The sequence below is a fragment of the Triturus cristatus genome, chromosome 2_2 (genome assembly GCF_964204655.1).
Source record: "Triturus cristatus chromosome 2_2, aTriCri1.1, whole genome shotgun sequence".
Lineage (NCBI taxonomy): Eukaryota > Metazoa > Chordata > Amphibia > Caudata > Salamandridae > Triturus > Triturus cristatus.
This window is the reverse complement of record NC_140582.1, coordinates 946,838,264-946,865,463: the sequence shown is the minus strand read 5'-3', so window position 1 is coordinate 946,865,463 and position 27,200 is coordinate 946,838,264.

Below are 27,200 nucleotides of genomic sequence, written 5' to 3'. Positions count from 1 at the left end.
CCATACATTTCTGAAAACTAGACACCTGGGTGCTTCCAGGGATGTATGGCTTGCGTGGATCCCCCAACGTTTCCTTACCCAGAATCCCCTGCAAACCTCAATTTTAGCTGAAAAAATCACTTTTTTCACACATTTTTGTGTGGGAAAGTTGTGGCATCACCGGGCTCACTCAAATTTCCCACCTCCCAGCGTTCCCCTGGGTCTCCCGGTAAAAATGGTGCCTCACTTGTGTGGGAGGCCCAAGTACCCACGACAGGCAAGGGCCCAAAACGTAGTGAGGTGACATCAAAATTGCCTATCTCAAAACCACCTGGTTTTGCAAGGGGGTCACCTGGGTTTTTGGCCCGGTGCTCGGCGGCCATCTAGGGAAACCTACCAAACCCATACATTTCTGAAAACTAGACACCCGGGTGCTTCCAGGGAGGTATGGCTTGCGTGGATCCCCCAATGTTTCCTTACCCAGAATCCCCTGCAAACCTCAATTTTAGCTGAAAAAATCACTTTTTTCACACATTTTTGTGTGGGAAAGTTGTGGCATCACCGGGCTCACTCAAATTTCCCACCTCCCAGCATTCCCCTGGTTCTCCAGGTAAAAATGGTGCCTCACTTGTGTGGGAGGCCCAAGTACCCGCGACAGGCAAGGGCCCAAAACGTAGTGAGGTGACATCAAAATTGCCCATCTCAAAACCACTTGGTTTTGCAAGGGGGGTCACCTGGGTTTTTGGCCCAGTGCTCGGCGGCCATCTAGGGAAACCTACCAAACCCATACATTTCTGAAAACTAGACACCTGGGGGCTTCCAGGGAGGTATGGCTTGCGTGGATGCCCCAACGTTTCCTTACCCAGAATCCCCTGCAAACCTCAATTTTAGCTGAAAAAATCACTTTTTTCACACATTTTTGTGTGGGAAAGGTGTGGCATCACCGGGCTCACTCAAACTTCCCACCTCCCAGCGTTCCCCTGGGTCGCCAGGTAAAAATGGTGCCTCACTTGTGTGGGAGGCCCAAGTACCCGCGACAGGCAAGGGCCCAAAACGTAGTGAGGTGACATCAAAATTGCCTATCTCAAAACCACCTGGTTTTGCAAGGGGGGTCACCTGGGTTTTTGGCCCGGTGCTCGGCGGCCATCCAGGGAAACCTACCAAACCCATACATTTCTGAAAACTAGACACCCGGGTGCTTCCAGGGAGGTATGGCTTGCGTGGATCCCCCAACGTTTCCTTACCCAGAATCCCCTGCAAACCTCAATTTTAGCTGAAAAAATCACTTTTTTCACACATTTTGTGTGGGAAAGTTGTGGCATCACCGGGCTTACTCAAATTTCCCACCTCCCAGCGTCCCCCTGGGTCGCCAGGTAAAAATGGTGCCTCACTTGTGTGGGAGGCCCAAGTACCCGCGACAGGCAAGGGCCCAAAACGTAGTGAGGTGACATCAAAATTGCCTATCTGTCAAGAATTCCTGTCTTGCGAGGGGAGGAAAACGGTAACCAGCGTAAACGGACTACATCTCCCAGGATGCTTAGCGGTTGAGAGGTTATGTAAACAGGAGAGCTGTTACATAACTCAAGGAAAACACGCCCTTATGTAAACAGGAGAGCTGTTACATAACTCAAGGGAAAACACGCCCTTATGTAAACAGGAGAGCTGTTACATAACTCAAGGGAAAACACGCCCTTATGTAAACAGGAGAGCTGTTACATAACTCAAGGAAAACACGCCCTATAAAGGGAGGAACCGGGAGGTACAAGGCTGTCGGATATTGTGTTTACACCGACGTACCTGCTTCGTGAAGAGCAGTGTTCCGGAGTGGTGCTCCAGTAAGGCAAGAACGGAGGTAGGTCGAGTCGTTACTCCCTGGGCCGTGTCTTGCCCCATCGTCACCTGTGAAGGACCCGGAAGCTCTACCGGTCAACCATTGAGCTTCGCTTTTTGACTCGGCTGAGTCAAAGCGCAGTGGCGCTTTTGCTGGTTGGAGTCGTAACTCCCAGCCCGACCAGAGATACAGGGACTGCCAGCTGTAACGCACACCAGGAGGTGTTTGCCGCGTTACAGACTCGGAAGTCCACAGGATCGATCGAGCGGCTGCTCTCGGTTCAGTCTTCTTGCTTTTGATTGGGGTATCGGTGACGCATCACCAGGAGGTGACTCCGCGTCCCGGTGCAGTCGGAGGAAGAGGTTGAGCGGCTGCTCCCTTCAGGTAGAGACCCCGGCTGGGTGTTTCCCTGACTCCTCGATTCTCCCCAACACTCGTCGTGCCCCTCACAGCCTACCGATTAGCATTGTCGGCCATTTCATTTCTGCCCTCTGTTGGCATACGCCGGGATCGGCGTATATGCAGAGGACGGTTAGGACCATCCGTGCTGTGGGCTGGTAACGTACTTAGCCTGGAGGATTCCAGTGACTATAACTTTTGTTTATTCGTTGTATTGTTTTTGCCTTCATTAAAATAACTAACCCTTCACAAGTGGTTGCGTCCTCATTATCGTGTCTGTTAAACGATCCTGAGACGTTCAGGGCGTTACAAAATATCCGACCGTAATAACACTAACTGTCTCCCGGTCGATAACAGACATGGCAACACTTGATGATGTGCTGGCTGCTTTAGCGACCGTGCAAGTTGAAGTGGCTGCCTCTAGGCAAGAAACAGCCGATGTAAAAGCCAGACTGGATGCTATCCAATTGGACCCGCTCAGTCCCAGCACCTCCCTCACGAACCAGACCCCTGCGGTAGTAGTGGAAATGCAGGTAGCCATCCCCTTGGCAACACCAGAGAGGTACAGTGGGGATCCTAACACAGTGCAGGTATTCCTCACACAAGTGGCGCTACATTTATCGTGCAAACCAAAGGCGTTCCCCACGAGTCAGGCTCGTGTGGCTTTCCTTATTTCCTATTTGGCTGGAAACGCGGCACAATGGGCCGTACCTCTGGTGAGCAGGGACGACCCCATCTTATGTGATTGGGGTGCTTTTCGCGAGGAATTCCTGAAGGTATTCGACAGAAGGGCTGACTCGTACACGGCGGACCGTGAAATGCTTGAGTTGAGACAGGGATCCAACGACCTGGTGCAGTATCTCAACGCGTTCTGACGGCAATACTGGTGGTGGTGGATTACTTGACAAAAATGGGGCACTTCATCCCCTGCAAGAGAGTCCCTACGGCCGGGGAATTGGCGTCACTACTCCTAAAGAATGTGGTACGACTGCATGGATTACCTGGGGTGATCGTGTCGGACCGGGGGTCGCAGTTTACTGCGCAATTCTGGAAGACTTGGTGCACTGCGCTGCATGTTAAGACCGCCCTGTCCACCAGCTACCACCCTCAAATGGACGGCCAAACCGAGCGCCTGAACCAAACGCTCAAACAGTATCTGCGATGTTTTGTGGACCAGGGCAGGGAAGAATGGGTCGACTTGCTATGGGTTGCAGAGATAGCCTATAACAACGCCACTCACAGCTCCACACAGTCATCTCCGTTCTATAGCAACTATGGCCAACATCCCAGGTTCTTGCCATTTCTACATCCGTTCAGAGAGGACAGGATTCCCGCCACAGCGGACAGGGTGGCACACATAAAAGACACGTTGATGCGCTCAAGGGCTGTCCTAATAGAGGCCAAGAGACGATACAAGGCTGCGGCCGACAGGAAGAGAAGGCCCGGGCCACTGTACCGCACTGGAGACTACGTCTGGATATCCACAAGAAACATGAGGTTTCGAAAGAACAGTGTATTCCATCCCAAGTACATGGGCCCCTATCGCATTACCAAGTGTATGGGTCCCGTGAACGTGAAGGTGTGCTTGCCCCAGTCATTGCGGATACACCCTGTCTTTCATGTATCATTGCTCAAACCAGCACCCTCCAAGCCGTCTGGGACACCTAGGCCGGTATGCGTGGAGTCGGAGGTGGAGTATGAAGTGTCGGGCATACGGGCGTCCAAATGGCGCAGGGGGAAGCTGTGGTACCTGGTTGCGTGGAAAGGCTATGGCCCGGAGGAGCAATCATGGGAACCGGCTGAAGGGGTTCATGCTCCGCGCTTGGTCTCCTTGTTCCATCGGCGTTTTCCTGCCAGCGCTGGACCCGTGGGGAGCCGCTGAGAGGGAGGATGTACTGTCAAGAATTCCTGTCTTGCGAGGGGAGGAAAACGGTAACCAGCGTAAACGGACTACATCTCCCAGGATGCTTAGCGGTTGAGAGGTTATGTAAACAGGAGAGCTGTTACATAACTCAAGGAAAACACGCCCTTATGTAAACAGGAGAGCTGTTACATAACTCAAGGGAAAACACGCCCTTATGTAAACAGGAGAGCTGTTACATAACTCAAGGGAAAACACGCCCTTATGTAAACAGGAGAGCTGTTACATAACTCAAGGAAAACACGCCCTATAAAGGGAGGAACCGGGAGGTACAAGGCTGTCGGATATTGTGTTTACACCGACGTACCTGCTTCGTGAAGAGCAGTGTTCCGGAGTGGTGCTCCAGTAAGGCAAGAACGGAGGTAGGTCGAGTCGTTACTCCCTGGGCCGTGTCTTGCCCCATCGTCACCTGTGAAGGACCCGGAAGCTCTACCGGTCAACCATTGAGCTTCGCTTTTTGACTCGGCTGAGTCAAAGCGCAGTGGCGCTTTTGCTGGTTGGAGTCGTAACTCCCAGCCCGACCAGAGATACAGGGACTGCCAGCTGTAACGCACACCAGGAGGTGTTTGCCGCGTTACAGACTCGGAAGTCCACAGGATCGATCGAGCGGCTGCTCTCGGTTCAGTCTTCTTTGCTTGTGATTGGGGTATTGGTGACGCATCACCAGGAGGTGACTCCGCGTCCCGGTGCAGTCTGAGGAAGAGGTTGAGCGGCTGCTCCCTTCAGGTAGAGACCCCGGCTGGGTGTTTCCCTGACTCCTCGATTCTCCCCAACACTCTTCGTGCCCCTCAAAGCCTACCGATTGGTATTGTCGGCCATTTCATTTCTGCCCTCTGTTGGCATACGCCGGGATCGGCGTATATGCAGAGGACGGTTAGGACCATCCGTGCTGTGGGCTGGTAACATACTTAGCCTGGAGGATTCCAGTGACTATAACCTTTGTTTATTCCTTGTATTATTTTTTCCTTCATCCACCCCAGGAGTTAACAGACCAGCCTTTGCCATTTGCAGAGCAGCTCAAAAACCCAAGCACTGGTATACCTAAGATGCTCTGATCTACTGCACCAAAGCTAAGCCTGAATCACCATGAGAAATTACTATCCTGAGGACCAATGAAGAAACATTTGGACCCCAAGATCCAAATGAAGCACAGTCGCCTCTTATCTCTGCATTACAAGATCTGCAGCAGCAAACAACCAAGCCACCTGCACTAGCCATGAAGCAGTAGGCATAGCCCCGAAATTAATCATCTGTGCTTAGTTATGTTATGTTATCTTTAATTTATACAGCGCTCAGCTACTCGAAAGTGTCCCGGCGCTAAACTCGGGAAAAGAGGAAGAAGAAAGGCAAAACCCATCATACTAAAAAAGCTAAGTTTTTAATTTTCTTTTAAACAGAAGAGGGTCCTGGGTAGCCCGAAGCGCTACAGGCAGGCAATTCCAGGCTAGGCCTGCTTTACGGACAAAGGAGTTCCCACCCAGTCTTTGGAGAATAAACCTAGGGGTCTGGATCAAAAGCTGAGCAGACGAACGCAGCAGCCTCCCTGGTGTGTAAAAGGCAAACCTCTTACGCAGATAACAAGGACCCAGACCATAAAGGGTACGATGCACAATAGAAAGCATCTTGAATTTCAAACGAGATTCCACTGGGAGCCAGTGCAAAGAGCGCAGATGGGAGCGAACACTAAGCCTAGAACACACGCCCAGGAGAAGCCTGGCTGCTGAATTTTGGACCACTTGCAGTTTCTTAACCAAATATCCTGGGCTGCCTACCAAAAGGGTGTTTGCATAATCCAAACGGGATATAATAAGGGCACGAACCACAGTTTCTTTAGCCTTACCAGGTAGAAAGGGAAGAAACCTCTGCAAGATTTTAAGAATACCAAAACAAACACCAGCCAGCTTCTTTACTTGAGTTGCAAAATTCAAGTTCTCCTCGAACCAGATGCCAAGATTTTTTACTGCACCTTTACCAATGGTAGGACGAGGGAAACCCAGAGGCCAAAACCTGTCTCTAAACCCAGAAGAAGAAGAACCATAAAAGAGAACTTCAGATTTGCCTTCGTTGCATTTCAACTGGGCATTTGCCAGCCAATGAAAGACAGATGACAAACAATGTTGCGCCGCCGTAACCGAGTCATCATCCTTATTCCAACAAAATAAGAGCTGAGTATCGTCCGCATAGGCCATCACTCTAGCCCCCAATGACTCCGCGAGATAAAACAGCGGGGTCATATAGATGTTAAATAACAGGGGGCTAAGGGATGAGCCCTGCGGAACACCCGTAGTCATTTGCAGTTGAACGGAGGCGCAAGGGGGAATCCAAACCTGCTGAGACCTACCCTCCAAAAAAGACCGGAGCCACTGCAAGGCAGAACAACCAATGCCTATATCAGATAGACGATCCAGGAGCAGAGAATGGGGCACGGTGTCGAAAGTGCCTGAGAGATCTAACATCACCAAAGCCGCTTTCCCGCCGGCATCCAAACAGTCACGGATTGCCTCTGTCACCTCAAGCAGGGCTAACTCAGTGCTATGAGAAGCACGGAAGCCGGATTGGGCCGGGTGAAGCAAACCAGCACTCTCTATGAAATTAGTAAGTTGAGTCGTGACCACTCTCTCACACACTTTCGCCAAACTAGGCAAGAGTGAGATAGGGCGATAATTCTCAGGGAGACACGGGTCAAGAGATCTCTTCTTCAGAAGAGGGAGAATCAGCGTCTGCTTCCATACCGGCGGAACTAGCGCCTCCAACAGCGATTTATTAATCAAATAATTGACTTCTAAGTTGATGGTATCTGCCACATCAGACAACAGTCTGGCAGCGCATGAATCTTTAGGCAAACTCGACTTTAAAGCCCTAAGGACCTTAAAAGAGCCAGGGGAATCGATCGGGCTAAATGCAGAGAAGGAAGGAGCTGGATTGCAACTTAACCTCACCAACAATCTTCTCCGGGAGGTTCGAAAACATCTCTTGGATGCTAACCATTTTATCCCTGAAAAAATAAGCAAGGGAGTTGCACCAGGACTCCGAGGACGGTGTCACTACCACTTGGGCAGTAGGCAACAGGAAATTTTGTACAATAGCAAAAATTTCTTTTGAATTGTTATTGGCCCTCTCAATGCGATCAGAGTAGTACATCCCTTTGGCCTCCCCAATGGCCGTATAGTACAATTTTTGTTTGGTTCTAAGGGCACGTTTAGCAATAGCACAGTATCCACTGGCGCGCCAGGCTCTCTCCAGTAATTTGCATTTGTGTTTTAAAATCCTCAGCCCAGGTGTAAACCAAGGCTTAGAGGGGGACTCTCTCCTCAGCTTTTGTTGACATGGAACAGACAAAATCTCGATCAAACTTGAGAGCCAGTTGGCAAACTGGGACACATTTGCTTCCAAATCCCCCTGAAAGGAAGGGCGAGAGGCTGCCAGAGAGCTCCTAACCCGCCCAGGATCCACTTTCCTAGTAACCGGGGGACGATAACGGTTAGCAGAGCGACAAGAGTGTTTAATGTCCCATGAAAAAATAAAGGAAAATGATCTGACCAAGCAACTGGCCTTGGCTTCACCACTAAAATAGGAAAATTGGAGCAGATAATATCCAAAGTATGTCCGTCCAAGTGGGTGGGATCCATACCCCATAGGGAAAGTTTAGCCAGATTAAGAAAATCCAAAAACACCGCAGAGTCGGTCAGCTCAGAGTGCTCCAGATGGAGATTAATATCGCCAAGAAGCACATACTTAGAGAAACACAGAGCACGCTCTGCCAGAGCATCCCCACAGGTCTCCAGGAAAGCCCTGGCTGAACCCGGTGGTCTATTGATCAGGGAGCCCCCCAAAGTAAAATGAGCCGATAATTGCAATTGAAAGTTCAGAACCTCGCAATCTCCCCAAAGAGTGCAAGTTTCACTGACAAGGGACCAACAATCCCTATACAAAATGGCCAGGCCCCCACCTCTACCTACAGGGCGGTCCAGCCGAAAGATTTTAAAACCAGCTGGAGTTGCCAAAGCCACGATTGGGTTACAAGAGGCATCAAGCCAAGTCTCGGTAACAAACAGAAGGTCTAAGCCATTATCTGTAATCAGGTCCGCCACATCCACATACTGTTTTTTTAATGATCTAGCATTAATAAGACAAGCCCTAATGATCTCAGGATTAAGTGACCCAACGGGCCCAACCAACGAACGGGGCTCCGGAGTTGACCGGAAACCACAGTCACCACATATATAGTTCCTCATAGAGCCTTCCCACTTACCACTATGTGACGGGCAAGGATTGGGTCTAAGTGATTTCAAATAATCGCCGGAATAGTGGCTAACGTTAGTCTCCCCCGAGTATGGACCGGCAGAGTGGCTCGTCCTGCGCACTGATTTAGCGCTGACGGGCGCAGACGGGCTTGCCTTAAGCGCGCCTTCGGCTTAGGATGCTGCAAATAAGTAGAATTTGCCAACCAGTACCCATGGTTCTGTAATCTGATTCCAGCTGTCAAAATAATGTACCTGACAGTGCCACAGCTGCGAAGCATCACTCATCGTTCTTGTAAATTGGAAGTTCCCATGAGCACTATCTGCAGTTAGGGCCTGATTTAGAGTTTGCCAGATGGATTAATGTGCGTCATGGTGAAGGAGCACGTTACTCAGCTGCCCTGACAGACATCCCATCCACCAAATTTAGTGTTGTCCATCTGCCCTGTACACTATGCATAGACAGGAACCGCTGCCATGGCGGTCCCGGTCAGTATATGTTCCTCACGGGTGATAACAAGTACTGATTGATTGAATGTATAAAACGTTTGATGGATGATAATGCCAACCATGACAGGCGGCCATCAAACTTTTCAAAAGGTTTTTGCTTTTCAAAAACACACTCACAAAGTGGCAGTTTGTTTACCACTATACCTGGGGAGGTTTCTCCCAGGATGTACGGTCATTATTCTTTTCCAGTCCCTTGTTACCATGTCTTGTCTCTCAGTGACGAACAGTAAAAAAAAGCCTTTACACTGTCCATCCTATTTAGGGCAGACAATGTAAAGTCATTCCTCTGAGGGTCCCAACTTCGTGGGGCTGTCGAACAGAGTATTCCATCAAATGATCCAACAGGACTCCTTAGTAGGAATACTGATTGTTAGACCTGTCAGCCTTGGTGTGGTCTTCTCCCAAATGTGTTGCTGAAAGGACTGCCACTCTGCTGGACTGCTGATCTGCTGCTGCCTCCTTTCTCAATTGCTGCCTTACTGCCCTGCTGCCCTCTTACCTCTAGAAGAAGGACTGGACTTGCAACTTGAACCCAGGACCACCAGAGTAACTCCAAAGGGCTAGTTTGCTGGCCTGCGGATCTGACCTCAGGGACACAGAAGGTTCCTTTCACATTGGACCCACACCTAAACCCAGCTTGTGTGAGTCCTGACCCTTCAAGTAGTGCCCCACTAATCCTGGACCCTTGGAATTGGTGCTGAAGGTGACCATATAGCCAAAATCCAAAAGTGGAGGCATAAATCATTTTTGGCTAAAAACTGCTCTCAGTACCAGGAGGAGACCAGGACCAACCTGCTCGCCTATCCGCCGAGGTGCATCACCTGTCAGATTGACTTCCCGGCGTTAATAATGTTCTTCTCTACGGCAGCAAATCCTGTTCAACGGTCCTTCCCCAAAGGGGTATCCGGGATCATGTAATTGTCTTCAGCTATAGCCCTCTGCCTTGTCCCATAGAGACTAAGTCTGTATTAGAAATCTTCACACTGGCTTAGACCCAAGGCTATGCAACGGTGACGCTCCCTCCTCGGACACCACCTAAAGCCTTGCCCCACCTTCCCAGAACATTTTTCCCCAAAATTCTTCTAAGTCTGAAGGTAAGCACTTACCGGACCTAATCCACTTCTCGTATCTGAACCGTGGTCAAACAAATATTTTGACTTTGACCTGGTCTCGTGTGGCTAGATGTCTGCAGTTGGAGCGTTCATCTTTTGGGCTCAAGTTATTACTAAAAACAATTCAAATTAATTATTCCAGTTCTACTACTTGGATTTTTGTAATTTTGGTGTCAAATAATGTTTCAAAATGTACTTCTAAATTATTAATTTTTCTAAATTGGAGTGGGATTTTGCTTGTGTAGTGCTTTCCCTTTATTACTGTTTGTGTGCTGCATAAATACTATACACTTTGCCTCCAAGTTAAGCCTAACCTCTTTTTGTGCCAAGCTTCCCATTGTTAAGCACAGGTTAATTTAGTGACTTTGTGTGGTTCCCCTTGCAAGGGATTGTGGCTGTTGCTTGGCCAGGGCTTACACTCCAGTAATCGAACAACTCAATTTCTCACACATGGTGGGTGGACCATTAGTTTGGCAGACAGAGTACTCCATCCATTTGCAATGGAGTCCCCTGTCCACCAAACTCTAAACCAACCCTTTAGGTACAATGGTACATGTGAGCCTAGGTTTCATTGCTAAAAGCAAAATTACAAGTCTCAGAATGCATTATGCTATAGGTTAAAAAGCATCAGTATGTTTACTGTCACACAATGCATGGAGCCAGGGAGAAAATAGTACAATGTTTGATCATGTCACAGTACAAGAGTGGTGCAGTGGAAAGGCATGTGTTCAACTGTAATGCAACTATGAAATGTTTTTTTTAGATGGGGTTGGGAAAAAGTGCAGTTATATTCTACCACCCAACTATAGCCCTGCCTGATTTTAAGGATTGACACATTTCTGCTTTATCGCTCTGATATACTGCAGCTTTAGTTGGATTTATTAGATTCCTCCTTTCACTTCGCCCTCCTTATATTATTAAACAGCAGAGCACAGATGTAAGAAAAGACTTGCTTTTTGCATGCTAAATCAAACATATTTGGATTGATGTTGCTGTTTTTCAACTCTATGCTAACCAAGCTCTGTGCATGTGCTCTGACCCCTGAAACGTGTACAATTAGCTAATCCATGACTGGCATATTTAACTTACCTGCAAGGCCCTAACATGGTGCCTTATGTACCCGGGAATGTAAGTTAATGGCACTAATGGACGGCAGAACTTATTGAACCACCACTAACGTGGCCATGTAAAACATGACTCTAGGCCTGCCTCTGCATTCTAGCATGCCAGTTTTAAAAGCAACTTTTCTCATGTTAAGATCATAATTAAACATGTCTAAATCTTCCTTTTTAATACTGATAAGTCTACACAAAGGTACGCCCTAAATGCCCATTGTTAGATCAGTACTAATGGCTGAGCACATGCCTGTCCATTATGCAGCACAGGACGGTTGGATATTTGGGAGGTAGGGCATGTGACCTGTGGCCCAACCATGCTCATACTCAAGGGGTTGACACATCGTCCAAGTATAGACCCTGCAGTCGACTCCTCCTAAACCTGATCAAAAGTGACCAGAGGTTTGGTGCAGGACATCTCTGGAAGCCAGGCTCTGCAGCCAACATTGTTACACCTGGTAAGATTCTGTGTGCAGCTGGAATTAGGTGCAGAGGTGATTGGGCATACAGCCTGTGTATGTATGTATGTATGTATGTATGTATGTATGTATGTATGTATATAGTTTATAGGGTCAAGCATGCGAGAGCATGAGCTAGCGCATAAGTCTTGCTTGCGAAACACTTGTATCCAAAAAGGGCTTGGAGCCTGCCAGTTGATTATCCATTTGTTGGCTTCCGTGGCAACAAATTGATAGTTTTATATAGCGCAAACCTGTCCCGAAGGTATCAGGTATCATAGCTCTTTACATGAGCACCAGTTGTGTTACGCGAGGACACATTAATTTTTGTTAGGCACGGGGAGATAAAGTGATTTGCCCAGAATCACAGGATGTTTAGAGTCTTTGCCAAGACTCGATCCTGATTCCCTAGATTTGAGATCGACTGCCCTAGCCATTAGTCTACATCCTCTCTACAGCCTCATAATTTGTCACTGCAAGCCTAACATTAGTTCTGTTCCTCTCTGTGGAGCAGGGACCAAACACTGATTGATTCAACTTAATCAGTGCCCGTACGCTGCTCCTGACGTCATTCAGGTACTATTTTGTACTTTTTAACTTACAGTGCCCTGCAAACAGAAGAAGTGTGACTGGCGAAAATGTAGCAAGCAGAACAAAAAAAGTTTTATTTTCTACAGTTGAACTACTTTTAGTTTACAATTCTTCTTTTATCACTTTGCACTAATATTTTCTTTGGTTTTTCTTGTGGGCGCTGTTCTCAAAAGATCCAATCCACCCCACTTTACCCCAATCCACCCCACTTAATTCAATTTATCCAGCACACCACACTCCAATCCATTCCACTCCAATCCAATCCACCCCACTCCAGTCCAGTCCAGTCCAATCCATCCCACTCAAATCCACCCAACTCTAATCCACCCCACTGCAGTCCAATCCACCCCTTCCGCTCCACTGTAATTCACTCCACTCCAAACCACCCTACTCCTATCAATTCCACCTGACCCCACCCTAATCCACCCCACCCCAAACCAATCCACCCCACTCCAATCCAAACCAATCCACCTTATCCCACTTCAATCCAACCCACACCAATCCAATCCACACAATCCTGTCCACCTACTCCAATACACTCAATCTAACCCACTCTGCCCCAATCTGATCCACCATACTCCAATGCAATCCAACCCACTACCTCAGTCAACTCCAACCCTATTTCACCCCACTCCAGTCCACGCTATGACATTGCACTCAATAACACTGCACTCTACGACTCTCTGCACCACTGAACTCTATTCAACTCCACAACACTCTACTCGCCCTACTCCACTCTACAACACTCTACTCCCCCCACTTCACTCTAAGACACTCCACGCCACTAACGTTTAGCCATGCTGAACAGCAGCCTCACTGGTGTATAACATAGCCAAAGCCAATAGCTCTTGTATAGATGCGACCTATTGACTTTGCCAATGCTTGGTTTTAATAGCGTGAACCTGGCCAAAACACAGTGGAGCCCTGTACATGCTCAGACACAAGCATGAAGTCAATGAAAAATAGGAGAAGAAGCTGGGTTGGGAACAGTTAATGCATTGTGGTGTAGTATCCTTTAAAGAGGTGAGTCTTCAACTCTTTCCTGAATTCAAGCTACGTTAGGGCAGTCCTGATGGATACACAGAGCTTGCTTTAGATCCTGGGTGCATGGATTGAAAAGGCCAGTTATATTGTTTTTTTTAATTTTTTAGACTTCTTAGTCTGCAGTCTGACGACGTCCTGGGTGTGGGTGGGCTGAGAACCACCAGATATGGTGAATGTATCTGAAAAATAAGTGGGGGTGCTGGTGGTGATGGCTTTATAAAGGAGGCAGCTTGTTTTGAAGATGGTGTGGGATGGCAAGAGGAGCAAATAGAGTTCCCTCAGGACAGGGGTGATTTGATCATATTTCTTTAGGCCCTGGCTGAAACAAGCTGAAGTGTGTGGGACCCCCCTAAGGGGTGCCAGTGTGGAGTCTGAAAGGCCATGGAGTAGGGCATTTCCACTGTCCAGTTGGAAGGTGTGAGGGCTTGGAAAGCAGCTCACTTTCAGGCAAAAGACTGCAGGCTGGATGTGTGTGACCATGGCCACAGTCCATGCACACAGTCAATAAATGGATGTAACAAAAGCACATTAAGGAGATCATCAACAAAAAAAATCAGTGGAAAAACTGTGTTGATCACAAGTTGTGGTTTCTTCTGTTCATGAGATATTAATATTTTTTTTTAATAAATACCTTAAAAATTCCCTGAAAACAGCACTGAAAGTAAAATTACTAAACAAAAAAGAAATACACGAGAAATGATTTTCTCAACTAGTCATAACTGGACAATTCTTTTTTGGGTATTTTGGTGTTTAGTAACTTCATCTCGCATCTCAACTACAAAGCTCATAATACATGGGATAAATACCTCTCTGCCATATGTTATAAGAATATTGCAAGTTACGAAGGATGTCCATGCCCATATACAGACCAAAGGCCTGCAAGAAAAAGAGAATCTGTGCTGCCAAATTAATCACGCAAAAAGCAGTTCGTATTTTTTGCATGACAGTATTAGAGCCAACTTAATGTAAATCAGGTCAAAATGTAGCAGCTCAGATTGAGTAGTACTATGCAGAAACAGTAAAATAATGCACACATAACACACAAACATAGTCCACAACAGGTTAGGAAAATAGAGCTTATTTTAATGAACAAAACAAGACCAAAATGACAAAAATCGAATTAGTAGAACTGGAGTTATGATTTTTCAAAGAAAATCTCACAATATAGTGCTTAAAAGCATAAAGTGCCATCCAAGGACATCTGGTTGCGCTTCACCAGTGGAAATCCAAACGTTCAGGATGACCACAATGGAGCACGGGTCAAATTTAGGGAACAACCTTCTCCCACTGAAAAAAGTACCTTTGGATGGAGGGTGTGTTGAATTCGAAGACCAGATGCGAGGACCAGAGGAGGTGATGCATCAGTGTTGATCCCTTTGGATGGAGGCGATGTATCTGTTCTGATCAGCACAGTCGGCGATGCATCGCCGGTGAGCCCTTTACAAAGAAGGCGATTCGTCATTATTGAGCCGAGTAGCCGGGGATGTGATGTCTTTGTCTTCAGCAGCAGTGGTGAAGCAGCGGCGTCGAGGGGAGATGCATTGATTCCGGTCTGCGCAACGAAGGTGAAGCATGGATTTTGCAGAAAACTCACTTCCAAAGGACCAGGACTGGGTTGGCATCATTTGGCAGGGCAGGACTCACAGTTGACAGAGTCCAGAGGTTGTAGCAGGGTGTTAAAAGTCTTTTAAATCCCTGAGGGTTCAGAACAGAAGGCAAGCCAGCAAGCCCTTGAAGTCCCTTTGGTTCTGCAGATGTATGGATGCAAGTGTAGTCCTTCTCACTCCCAGGCAGCAAGGAAGAGACAGCAAAGCAGGAGTCCAGCAGAGTCCAGTAGAGTGACAGTCCCTTCAGCAGCCACGCAGTCCTTCTTCCTGGCAGAATGTCCTCGGGTCCAGAGGTGTACTGAGTTGGCAGTGCCAGGGGTCCAGTACATCTTCTGTCAGTGGATCCTCTGGCCCTACCTAACAACGTAGAGGAGGGGTATGATCTCTTCTGTGCCTGGCTCACTAGGGCTCTGGATGTTTTGATACCTGTTGCAACAACGAAGATAAACCCTCGAGTGTCAAGCCCCTGGTATGATGATGCTTTGCGCGCTCTGAAGGGAGCCTGTAGACGGGCGGAGAGGGCCTGGCGGAAGACATATGGGGCTGAGTTAAAAGCCACTTATGTCGCGTCCGTCAAGCTCTACCACCAGGCCATTTGCCGTGCCCGAGCGGCATTTTATGCCGAGGAATTTCGGAATAGCCCTAACCCGTCGAAGGCTATCTTCAAGGCGGTGAAAGACCTTGTGTCTAAGCGGGCTATCTCTATGGCTGAGAGCTCTGTCACACACTGTGAGTCCCTCACTGCCTACTTCTTGGGAAAGGTCCAGTCTATATATCGGTCCATCCCGAGCACTGGCATAGCGACGGGTAGTCCTAAGGAGTCACTTCACCAGCCCGCCCTGCTCTCACTTCCCCCCCTTACCTTGGAAGGGTTTGACAAACTTGCTATGCAAGTTAAATCTGGGTCTCCATCTGATCCAGTGAGGCCTGTCCTCTTTCGAGACCAGACCTTTGTGGGGCGTGTGGCTATACGCTCACTGGTCAATCTCTCCTTAGAGACCGGGGTTGTTCCCACCAGTTGGAAGCGGGCGGTGGTGTCGCCGATTGTTAAAAAACCATCTCTTGACCCGTCTAAGCCGGAAAGCTATCGTCCCATCTCGCTGCTGCCTTGGCCTGCCAAGTTAACAGAGGCTCATGTCAATCTGGCCCTGTCTGCACACTTAACCCGGTCCAATGCCCTCGACCCCACACAGAATGGCTTCCGTGCTGGTCACAGCACGGAGACTGCCCTTCTGGTGATGGTGGAACATCTACGCGCAAGGTTGGATGCTGGTCAGACGGCGGCGCTGATTTTGTTAGATCTCAGCACCGCATTTGACACTGTATCCCACAGCATCCTCCTTGGGCGACTTGAGGAGACTGGTATTGGCGGCCTGGCACTGCAATGGTTCCGCTCCTTCCTAGACAACCGCTCCTTTTGTGTTTCCATCCCTCCCTTCAAGTCCAGGTTTCTGCCTCTGGCCATGGGGGTTCCGCAGGGATCCTCGCTGAGTCCCACGCTGTTCAATCTCTACGTGAGACCGCTGGCTGATGTCGCAAGGCAGTGGGGCCTAACCATGGTCTCATATGCTGATGACACACAGCTGGCGGTTACTCTCAGCGGGGATGCGGTAGAGGATGCCCCCAGGTTTCAGTCCGGACTGAAGGCGGTGGCCAGCTGGTTGACAGCTAACTGTCTCCAGCTCAATGCCACAAAAACTGAGGTTATGGTTGTCGGGAAGGGAGTGGAGCTTTGGGGCGATCAGTGGTGGCCTTTTGAGCTGGGCCCCACTCCGACCTTAGTTTCGGAGGTGAAGAATCTTGGGGTCTGGTTAGACGCTGGTCTTACATTCATAGGTCACACCAAAAAAATTGCAGCCTGTTGCTTCGGTCTACTAAGGGGCTTACGGCCGGTGCTTAAGTTCTTTGATGCCCCTACCAGACAGCTTGTGGTCCAGGCAACTATCATCTCTCGTCTGGACTACGCTAGCTCTTTGCTGGTGGGGGCTAACCAGGCTGAGCTGACCCGGCTGCAGCGGGTGCAGAACGCCGCTGCAAGAGCTATTGTTGGACTTCCTAAGTTCTGCCCGGTGTCTCATGTCATCCGTTCTTTGCACTGGCTTCCGGTGAGGAAGCGTATTGTCTTCAAGGTCTTGCGTCTGACCTTTAAAATCCTCAGAGGCATAGGCCCTGAGATCCTGGCCAATACCATTTCTTTTTATGTTCCCACCCGCAATCTTCGATCTCAGGGTCAGGCTCTTGCTGTTGTCCCCAGATTTAGGCTCAGCAGGATGGGGGGCCGGTCCTTTAGGGTGCGAGCCGCGTCAATCTGGAATACCCTTCCAGTTGAAATCCGGTTGATAGAGGACTTGCTGACGTTTCGCAGAGCCATAAAAACCTTCTTATTTTAGTTTCCTTGTTTCTGTTCCTCTCTGTTGCATCATCTCCATGTTGTGTTATAACTGCTCCTTGTCTCGGCGCCGGGATGCTCCTTCGCTGGAGTCGCTGTGCGCTTAATAAATTGTTTTAACATAACATAACATATACCCAGTTGTGCCTTTGAAGTGGGGGAGACTTCAAAGAGAGGCCTTTGAAGTGCACAAAGTCCCTGGCCTTCCTGCCCTGGTTCCAGACTCGCAACGGGAGGTATGCAGCTCTTTGTGTGGGAACAGGCACAGCCCATTCAGGTGCAAGGTTCAGTTCCTCCCTCCCATCCTGCCCAGGATGACCCATCAGGATGTTAATGGCCCATCATGATGTGGATGGCCCATCAGGCACACCTAAGCATCCTTTGTGTCTGGCTGTCCAGAGGATTGGATTCAGAGACAGACAGAGGAACAGACTGGTTAATGTAAGAAAATGCCAACTTTATAAAAGTGCAAAAAGAACAATTGATGGACAGAATGCTGAACAATCTCAAACATTCACCCAAGTACAAAGATCTGGGCCTAAATACTTTATTTTTTTGCTCCCCATACCATTCCAGTTTAAACCCATTGGTCTTGACCTGGCTCTCCATGGGAACAGACCAGCCCGAACTGCCAGGTCCTTCCTGGACCGGAAACAAGCATCCTGGGATCAGTTTTGAATGTCACCATTCATAAGCCAGGCTAGCTTGACTCCAGTGACATAGAGAGCATGGGACTCATGCCTGGGCATGCCCGTCCCACTTAGTGTGACAAATGTAAAAAGAACAATTGATGGACAGAATGCTGAACAATGTCAAACATTGATCCCCACTACAGAGATCTGGGTCTAAATCCATTGTTGTTTTGCTCCCCATGCCATTCCAGTTTAAACCCAGCCATTTGCAAATCAGTCTTGACCCTGCTCCCCATGGGAACAGTCCAGCCCAAACTGCCAGGCCAGGTCCTCCCTAATAGACTAATTTCACTGATAGATGTGGAAGCAAAATTGTATGCCTCGTGCCTGCTAACTCAGTTGAAATGCTGGATGGAGGAAAAAAACATAATCCCCAAGTTTCAGACTGGATTCAGGCATGGCATGGGTACCATAACTAACCTTGTAACCCTTGCTCTTTTAACAGAAAAAGCCCAAAAAAGGGATTCCCGACTGTTCGCCTGCTTTGTCGACATTAAATCTGCATTCGACAGGGTAAGCAGGAGCCAGCTATGGAAGAAACTTAATGAATGGGGCCTGCCAACCACAATACTCAACGCTATAATTGCCTTATACACGGACACCTGGGCAAGAGTTAAGTTAGGCAACGGGTCGAGCACAACTGCAAGTATTCAGACACAAAGCGGCTTAAAACAAGGCTGTGTTTTAGCCCCCAGCCTATTTAATCTGTTTTTATCTGATATTGCACCCTACATTGAAAAACCAGAGTCTCACCCCCCGAAAATGGTCAACGAGTCAATCCCCATATTACAATATGCGGACGATATAGTCCTGTTGAGCCAAACTCCATTCGGCCTTCAGAGATCAATAAATAACCTTGTGGCCTACCTGGATAAGGAACAACTGGAGTTAAATAAAGAAAAAACAAAAATAGTGCGCCTATTTGATCGTAAGAAACTCAAGTTCAAATACCTGGGCGTAATAATTGGGCAGGGTGCAACCCACAAAGATCACAAATTGGCCCTAACAGCAAAGGCACATTCTTTAATTTTTTAATACAAATTACTTCGCAAAAAGATGGACTGCCCAGACTTCTCTCACTTACTTAAAGTAATGGCCGCCCAAATACTTCCTAATTTGTCCTACGGCTTGGCTCCATGGTGTGGTAAAGAAGTGCACATACTGAATACACTGCAGACAAAGATCTATAAAGCAGTTTTCAACCTGCCCCAATCAGCCTCGCCCTCGCAAGTCAGATTGGAATTTGGGCTCCAGCACCAGAAATTCCGAGGAATGAGCAGTTTTATTAAACTGTGCCACATGCTCCGCTCTTCTGACCCGGACACTCTAAATAACTTATGCTGGGAAGAAATCAAGCTCCAGGGGAATCCAGTAACATCTAACTCCTGGGGAGGCTGAGATGGATCAACAAACAGCATGGGCCAAAAGGTTGGATAGAGGAAGCTTTGGCAAAATAGTAAACAGCGCAGCCAAAAAGAAATCCCAGCCCTCCTTCACCAAACTGCAATGCCCTCTCACAGGGTGCTCATACAGAAGTTCAAAGTGGGTGAAGATAACCTCTTTCTGCAGTACTTTCTATGCAAACAAAAGACATTGCAGGAGGACATCCCACTTATGCCTCATGTGTTCAGGTGGACCCACAATAATGCCGTTTAGGGTTAAAACTAAAGTCTCAACCAACCCATTGGTTTGGGGGTGGTAAGAAGTGGCGAAGTTTTAGGTTACCCCACACTCTTTCCACATGGTCTTCATGTAACCTGACATGAATTTGGTCCCCTGGTCAGATACCACCTCCTTGGGGAAACCCACACAGGTAAAGATCCCCATCAGTGCTCTGGCCATGGTGGGCGCAGTCACTGTCCTCAGAGGGATTGCTTCCGGGTACCCTCAAAGAACCTGAAACCCTCCCTATTCAAAGAGAATCAGAGCCACTGGGTAGTGACTCTCATATGTGTCAGCAGCAACAACTTGGTGGAACACATTAGGGACTACCTGCTCTGAAGACACAATTTCACAACTGACAGTTGTCATGCTGGCTCCCAGGTCTCTCAGAGCCTCTGCACATTGATGGCAAACCACTGACTGTACTTTAATCACCCGGGATTTCTAAAGCACAACTTATCACCCATAAGGTCTCCAGGCGCTGTTGGGGGGGTTCCTGGCTTGCTGCTCCCGAGCTATTTGTAGAAGAGCCAGATCTTCATTCTCCTTCTGAACTACAGTAGAGGAGGTGCAGATAGCTGGGGCAGGGGGAAGTCATTCCAGAGTTTGGGTGCAAGGTGGGAGAAGGAGCTGCCCCCACTTCTGTGGATAAGGAGGTAGTGGGCGAGGTGGATGGATCAGGAGCGGTGTTGGCTTGTGGGCTCGTGGAAGTTTGCTCTCTGGTTGAGGTAAACTGGGCCTTTGTTGTAGAGGGCTTTGTTGGAGTTGGTGAGGAGTTTGAAGTGGTCATGTGGGTTTGTCTCGGGAGGTCATGGACGAGCCTTGTGGCCACATTCTGCATTGTTTGGAGTTTCCATAGTCCAGGCGGCTGGTGACAAGAGCCTAGGTGATGGAGCTTCTGGTGTCTGTGTAGAGCCAGTTGAAGATTTTCTTCATATTGTAGAGGATCTGGTAGTACACTGAGACAACGGCGTTCACCTGTCTTTTGTGGATAGGTTGCAGTCGAGAATAATGCCTACTGTTCTGCATGATCTATGGTTTCGGGTGGGGGCCTAGTTCGGTGGGCCACCAGGTCTGATTCCAGGGGGAGGGGGAGCTCCCAAAGAGGAGCACCTCAGTTTTGTTGGTGTTCACTTTGAGACACTTGCTCTGCCTCCAGCTGGCGACATCGGTCATGCACCTGTGGAAGTTGCTTTTTGTGTTGGATGGGTCTGAGGAGAGGGACAGGATGAGTTGGGTGTCATATGCAAAGGATATGGTGTTCATGTTGTGGGATTTGACTAGGGCTTGTAGTGGTTGAAAAGGGGAGGCTGAGGGAGGAATCCTTGGGGGGCTCATTATGTTTTTTGGATCTGAGACGAAGGGTAGGAGGTAAATGTTTTGGATTCTGCCTGTGAGAAAGGAGGCAATCAATTTGAGGGCTCATCCTTGGATGCCCATCTGGAGGAGGCCTTGGAGGAGTGCGTGGTGAGATAGTGTTGAAAGCCACTGAGAGGCCTTGGAGGATGTGGGCAGCAGTTTTGCCCTTGTCCATCAGGGCTCTGATGTCATCCATAGCTGCTATGAGGGCGGTTCCTGTGCTGTGTTTAGCACGGATGTCGGATTGTGAAGGGTCCAGGAGTTTGTTGGATTTGAGGTGGTTCATCAATCGATTTTTCCATGACTTTCGCTGGGAAGGCAAAAAACGTGATGGGTCAGGATTTGTTAGGTCTGTTGGGTCTGCAGAAGGTTTTTTGGGAAAAGGTTTGACTTATTGGTGCTTCCATGTGGTGGGGAAGCAGCCCTCTGAGATGTGAGGTAGTTAAGAATGAGTTTCTTGCTGATGGTGCTGGTTCCATTGTTGAATAATGGGTGAGGGCAGGGGTCCCTTGGGGCTCCGGAGTGGATGGAGCTTATGAGGGTGGCGGTGGTATGCGTAGTGAGGGGTTCCAAGGTGGAGATGGTGTCTGGGGTATTGCCGTTGCTGGTGTATGTTATGCTGAGGGTGCCAAGAGGTAGTTGGGGTTCAGAGTGTTTGTATATTGCTGCTAATTACTACCGGAGCGTTGAGTGCGAGACAAGCTGAGTCCGGAGGAGTCCGGAGGAGAGGGGCGCCTGATCCAGCGGAGCACCCCAGAGCGGTCTAGAGCGGTCTACGGAGCTTTTCCTTGTTACAAAGAGGTCCTGCCCTACGGGAACTTTGCCACTCATTTACTTACTTCTGTGGCCTGTGTCAGAGGCCTCTCTTCGCTCTGCTTTGCCGCATTGGGGCATTGACCGGCGGGAGCTTGCTGGTAGTCTTTTGGGGAGTGCTGTTGCTTGGGTGCCAGGTCCCCCCCCCGCCGCCGCGCTCCGAGCTGCGGCCGCAGTGCAGGGGGACTACAGCCCCCACAATCTCCCGCAAGTCCCGCCCACCGTCGACATCGCCGGAGGCGCAGAAAGGCACCGGCGTTTCTCCCGCGACGCGCGCGGGACCAGCCGGGCTAAGCTCGGGCAAAGGGCGGGCCACCCCTCTAAGCTGCTGTTAAGGTGAGCCCAAAAAGCATTATGGGGAAACGAAACACCAGTGCCATCACACTGACCTCTGAGGGCCCTTTTTTCCTCCCACCCTCCTTTGAGAGTATGCTGGAAAATGCCTTCAATTTGGTTAGCACTGAAATTGCCAATACCGAGAGGAGGATGTCATTGCGTCTTATGACTTCACAAATCCAAACATTCAGGTCAACCGTGGTGGAGCGCAGGTCGGATACAGGGACTAACCTTGTCCCACTGAAAAAGCAACTTTGGATGGAGGATGCGTCGACATCGAAGACCCAATGCGAGGAGCAGAGGAGTCAATGCACCAGCGTTGATCCCTTTGAATGCAGGCAATGTGGCAGGTCCAATCCGCGCAATCGGAGATGCATAGTTGACGAACCCTGTACGATGAAGGCAATGTGTCATCTTTGTGCCAAGCTGTCGCCGATGCAATGTCTTTGTCCTCAACAGCATTGGCAATGCATCGCATTGATGAGAAATGCTTTGGTTCTGACAAGCATAACGAGGGCAATGCATGAAGTTTGCAGGAAACAGCCACAAAACTCACTTCCAAGGGACCAGGACTGGATTGGCATCATTTGGCAGAGCAGGACTCCTCACAGTTGGCAGACTCTAGAGGCTGTAGCAGGGTTGTTGGAAGTCATTGATGTCCCTGAGTTTTCAGAGCAGGAGGCCAGACAGAAAGCCCTTGGAGTAACTTTGATTCAGGGAATGTAGAGATGCAGGTTAATTTATTGTCACTCCCAGGCAAAGAGGGCAGCAGGACAGGCAGGGCAGAGTAGGAGTCCAGCAAAGTCCAGAAGAGTCCAGCAGAGTGACAGTCCTTTCAGCAGCCCAGCAGTCTTTCTTCCTGGCAGTATGTCCTCAGGTTGAGAAGTGTACTGAGTTAGTGGTGTCTTAGGCCCTGATCTTAATCCTAGTTGTGCCTTTAAAGTGGGGAGACTTCAAAGAGAGGACTTTAAAGTGCAGAAATTCCCAACCCTTCCTCCCATGGCCTTGGACTCACTACAGGGTGATATGCAGCTCCTTGTATGGGGGATAGCACATCCTCTTCATGTGCAATTGCCAGCTCCTCCATCCCATCCTGCCCAGGATGACCCATCAGGATTTTACTGGCCCATCAGGATGTGGATGAACCATCAGGTACACCTAACCTCCCTTTTTGTGTGGCTGTCTAGAGGGAATGCACAAAGCCCAGCTGACACCCACCTCAGATGTGCATTCAGAGACAGGCAGAGGCACAAAATGGTTAAAGTAAGAAAATTCCAACTTTCTAAAAGTGGCATTTTCAGACTTATAACTTAAAATTCAACGTTACCATAAGTTGCAATTTCAGATTGTGAGCCTAGAGACACCAAACTCGAAATATCCATCTTTTACCAAAAGGGAATTATACTTAAAAAGTGTAATTAGGTAATCTCAATGTTAACCTATGGGAGAGATAGGCCTTGCAGTAGTGAAAATGTATTTAACAGTTTTTTGCTACCAAGACATGTAAAACTTAAAAATACATGCCCTGCTTTTTAAATGCAGCACACCCTTTCCTTAGGGCTGCCCAGGGCCTACCCTAGAGGTGACATGTGTATTAAAAGGAAGGTTTGGGCCTGGCAAGAGGGTTAACTTTCTAGGTAAACATGACCGTTTAAACTGCCCACACAGGCTCTGCAATGACAAGCCTGAGACATGTTTAAAGGGCTACTGAAGTGGGTGGCACAATAAGTTCTGCAAGCCCACTAGTAGCATTTAATTTACAGGCCCTGGACACTCATAGTGCACTTTACTAGGGACTTGTAAGTAAATAAAATATCCCAATTGTGGATAAGTCAAATGTTACCGTATCTTAGGGAAAGAGCACATGCACTTTAGCATTGATAAGCAGTGGTAAAGTGTCCAGAGTACTAAAGCCAGCAAAAATGTAGTCAGCAAAACAGGAGGTGAGAAGGCAAAAAATCAGGGGGAACGATGCCAAGATGCCAGGTCTAACATATTTAATTCTTGGTTCACGATGAGAAAAACCGACACAGAGATAGCAGACCCACTCGAGTCTCCCAGACCCAACTATCTAGCGAAGAATGCATTTATGTGGGGGGTGCCACACTCGAACACCCCCTGACGCTACACCCTTGATTACCTGCTGATTGCTTTAGTTGAGACAACCCTCTCTGCTGAGCAACTGGGTCCCTTGGCCGTTTCCCTTGTCAATGCGGAAATCTATACCAAATTTGAACTCGTCGGACGTGCGAACATCGAGGACAGGTAGTGGTGTGGACCCGATATGGACGTTGGTGCTCCCTGACTAGAACTGTCTCTTTAGTTTAGTAACGCATTCTCGTAAGAACTACAGACAAAGATTCTATTTCAATGCTTTATATAAGAATTGATAGCAGCAAAGTATATTAATCATAAGTACAAAGAACTGAGTAAATTTCTAAATGAATCTGGCATAGATGTGCCTTCTAAGATAGGGAATAGGGGCGGGGGGGTACTTTTCTAGCAAAATCCACACTCAATATAGGGCTTCATGCAAAGAGGTTCATACATTCAATAGGGATACGCGAGTCTCAAGGGTACCTTAGGATTCACCCATTTTCACAGTTTTAGCTCTACAATTGAGCTGATACATTGTTAACATAGCCTGGGATAGTAAGAACTGTCCGTGATTCAGCGGAAATTTCACTGAGAACCAGTGCTTAATTTGTAAAATTAAGTGCCAGGGCCCTCATCAGGAGGCCACTGCAGCTCGCACCACCCATTGCCCCCTCCCAGCGCTATCAATGATAGTAAAAACACAATTACTAAGCATCTCACTCTACAAGTGTGACAATATGGACTATTTCAGGCCCCCTCATTTTTAAGTAGATTGGATTATTAATTAACTGTTGTTGTAGTCATGTTATATTAGCCGGACTTCGCCAACTTGTGGCAGACTGTCAAGCATCGGTGTTGACAATTAAGTGCTGGTGCGGAGCACCGGGAGCCACGGCTCAAATTAAGCACTGCTGAGAATATGTTCTGCTTATTGAAGTTAAAGTAGAGGAGTTTTGCTTAGAAACAGATTCAACATCAGTCTTCACGTGATATCCTGTGATGCTGAGGTAAGATGGCGGACAGTGTAAGTACAAGCTAATGCTAGCACAAGCTCAAATCAAAGGTCACAACACACCCTTCAGGTTCATTGTCATTGTGACATGAAGGAAGTTACCATTTAACTATTGGCTTAGATCTATGCTGTACAGTGAAAAATATATTCATGACCTTTTGTTGACGAGTATAATACTATCAGAGCATCAGGAGCTGTTGGTGTTGCCCCATTTAATCTTAGATGAGCAAATGGCACTTGCTCGGCTTTATAATGAATATTGAAGAATTGTAGCGATTTGTTATGATGAAAGTTATGCTCGGCGTGTCATTATTGTTAACTTTGTTGTGATTGTGTTTTGTTTATGTGGACTCTAAAGTCTAGCAAATGTGATTTTAGTATTAAGTTATTATTGATGTTTCCATTAGAGGCACAGCCTACGGATTCAACTTTCTGTCTCCTGTGTAATCGAGTTGCCTCGAGCCAGCACTAGCTTTAAACTGTCTGCAAAAGTATTGTGCTCGCGTTCATATTAAAAATATCCGTTAATAGGTTCAAGCGAGTAATTAAACATGCTTGAAAGCATGGCGTGAATTCTACACGTTACTTCTGGAGTACACTCTGCAAACTGCTAAATGAAATGTTTCGTCCACCTTCTCACAAATACAGTTTTTTATTTATCAGCCTAAACATGTGCCGTTGCTGCCACCTACTGGCACCTGTATGCTTGTAAGAAGTTACAAGATCTGCCAAAACAAACCGGTTAACATTTTGAAGAGCATGATAGCGGAGAAAGGACTGGAGAGCTGCTTGTCACAAGTGTGGCGTGCGAGGGGCACAGGGCGAAAATGGCATAGAAAGTTGCGGACCAAAACGATGTTCTTCTCTTGAATAGTCATAAATGTCTCTAATCAACTGTCGCTTCTTATTCCCTGAAACAATGACCTCCGAATGAACATATTCTTGTGTGCACTAAGGGTTCCACTGATCACTGGGCTCCTAAAATTCCATACACTTTCTCCCACTGGAAGATGTAAACCATTTTAATGTACTGCCCTGGACGTACCGTTGACCTTGCATGTTTGTCCCTTATCTGTATGTGATAGAGCGCGATTGTGCTCTTTCATTAGTAGGGGTGCATTATAATCATGGGTAGTTCGTGCCCACATATATTCTTTTGTTGTGTTAACATTTGGTTATTAGTGTGTGTAATGTAATAACGTGTAAAGTGAGGTGATAGGAATTGTATAACGTGAAAGAAATTGACCTCTTGGAAGATGGGTCATAGCAGAATGTTGTTTACCTCCCAATTTTTCTTTCACTTTATATTCCATCTATGGGAGTAACACTGACGACCCCGGGGTAATTAACTGAATTACAGGAGAACTTGCCCATTGGCCTCTCCCAATCGTTATCTGTGGTGACCTTAACATCAATTTACCCAGCAACTGGAAAGCAAATGATCAATGGTCCTACGTAGGTAGGAAGCCCAAAGTATATCAAGCTGTACTAAATCTAATGCAAACTCATGGCCTCAGCGACGTGTGGGCCAGCTTAAAATCTACCCACCCGGGATACACATATTTTTCAACCCCACAACTATCCATAGCAAGGCTGGACTATTCTTCTTTGTTTCGATATTGCTCCGCAATTTATGTCAGACCACAACCCACTTATTTTAAACGTCAGGGGTTGGGAACCAGTGGGGAGATGCCAAATTGGAGCTTTGAAAAAGCTTTACTTTATGATGCTGGATACCGAATGCATATGTAGGGGTGGATCCAAGAGTTCCTTGAGCTAAATATAGGGTAAGCCACAATTATGATGGTATGTGATGCATTTAAGGCAGATATCCGGGGGAGGACCTTACGGTTCTCCGTAAGGAAAAATAAGAAAGAAAAGATGCAGATCTCGAAACTTCAAGACAAGATGAAAAAGGCAGAAGAGAAATTAACTCAGGCAGTACAAATGGGGGCTGAAATTGAAGCTGCTCAACTTGAAGTGACAGTCAATAAGGCTGAAATTGGGTACATTTTTGCAGAGAAGGTGGCAG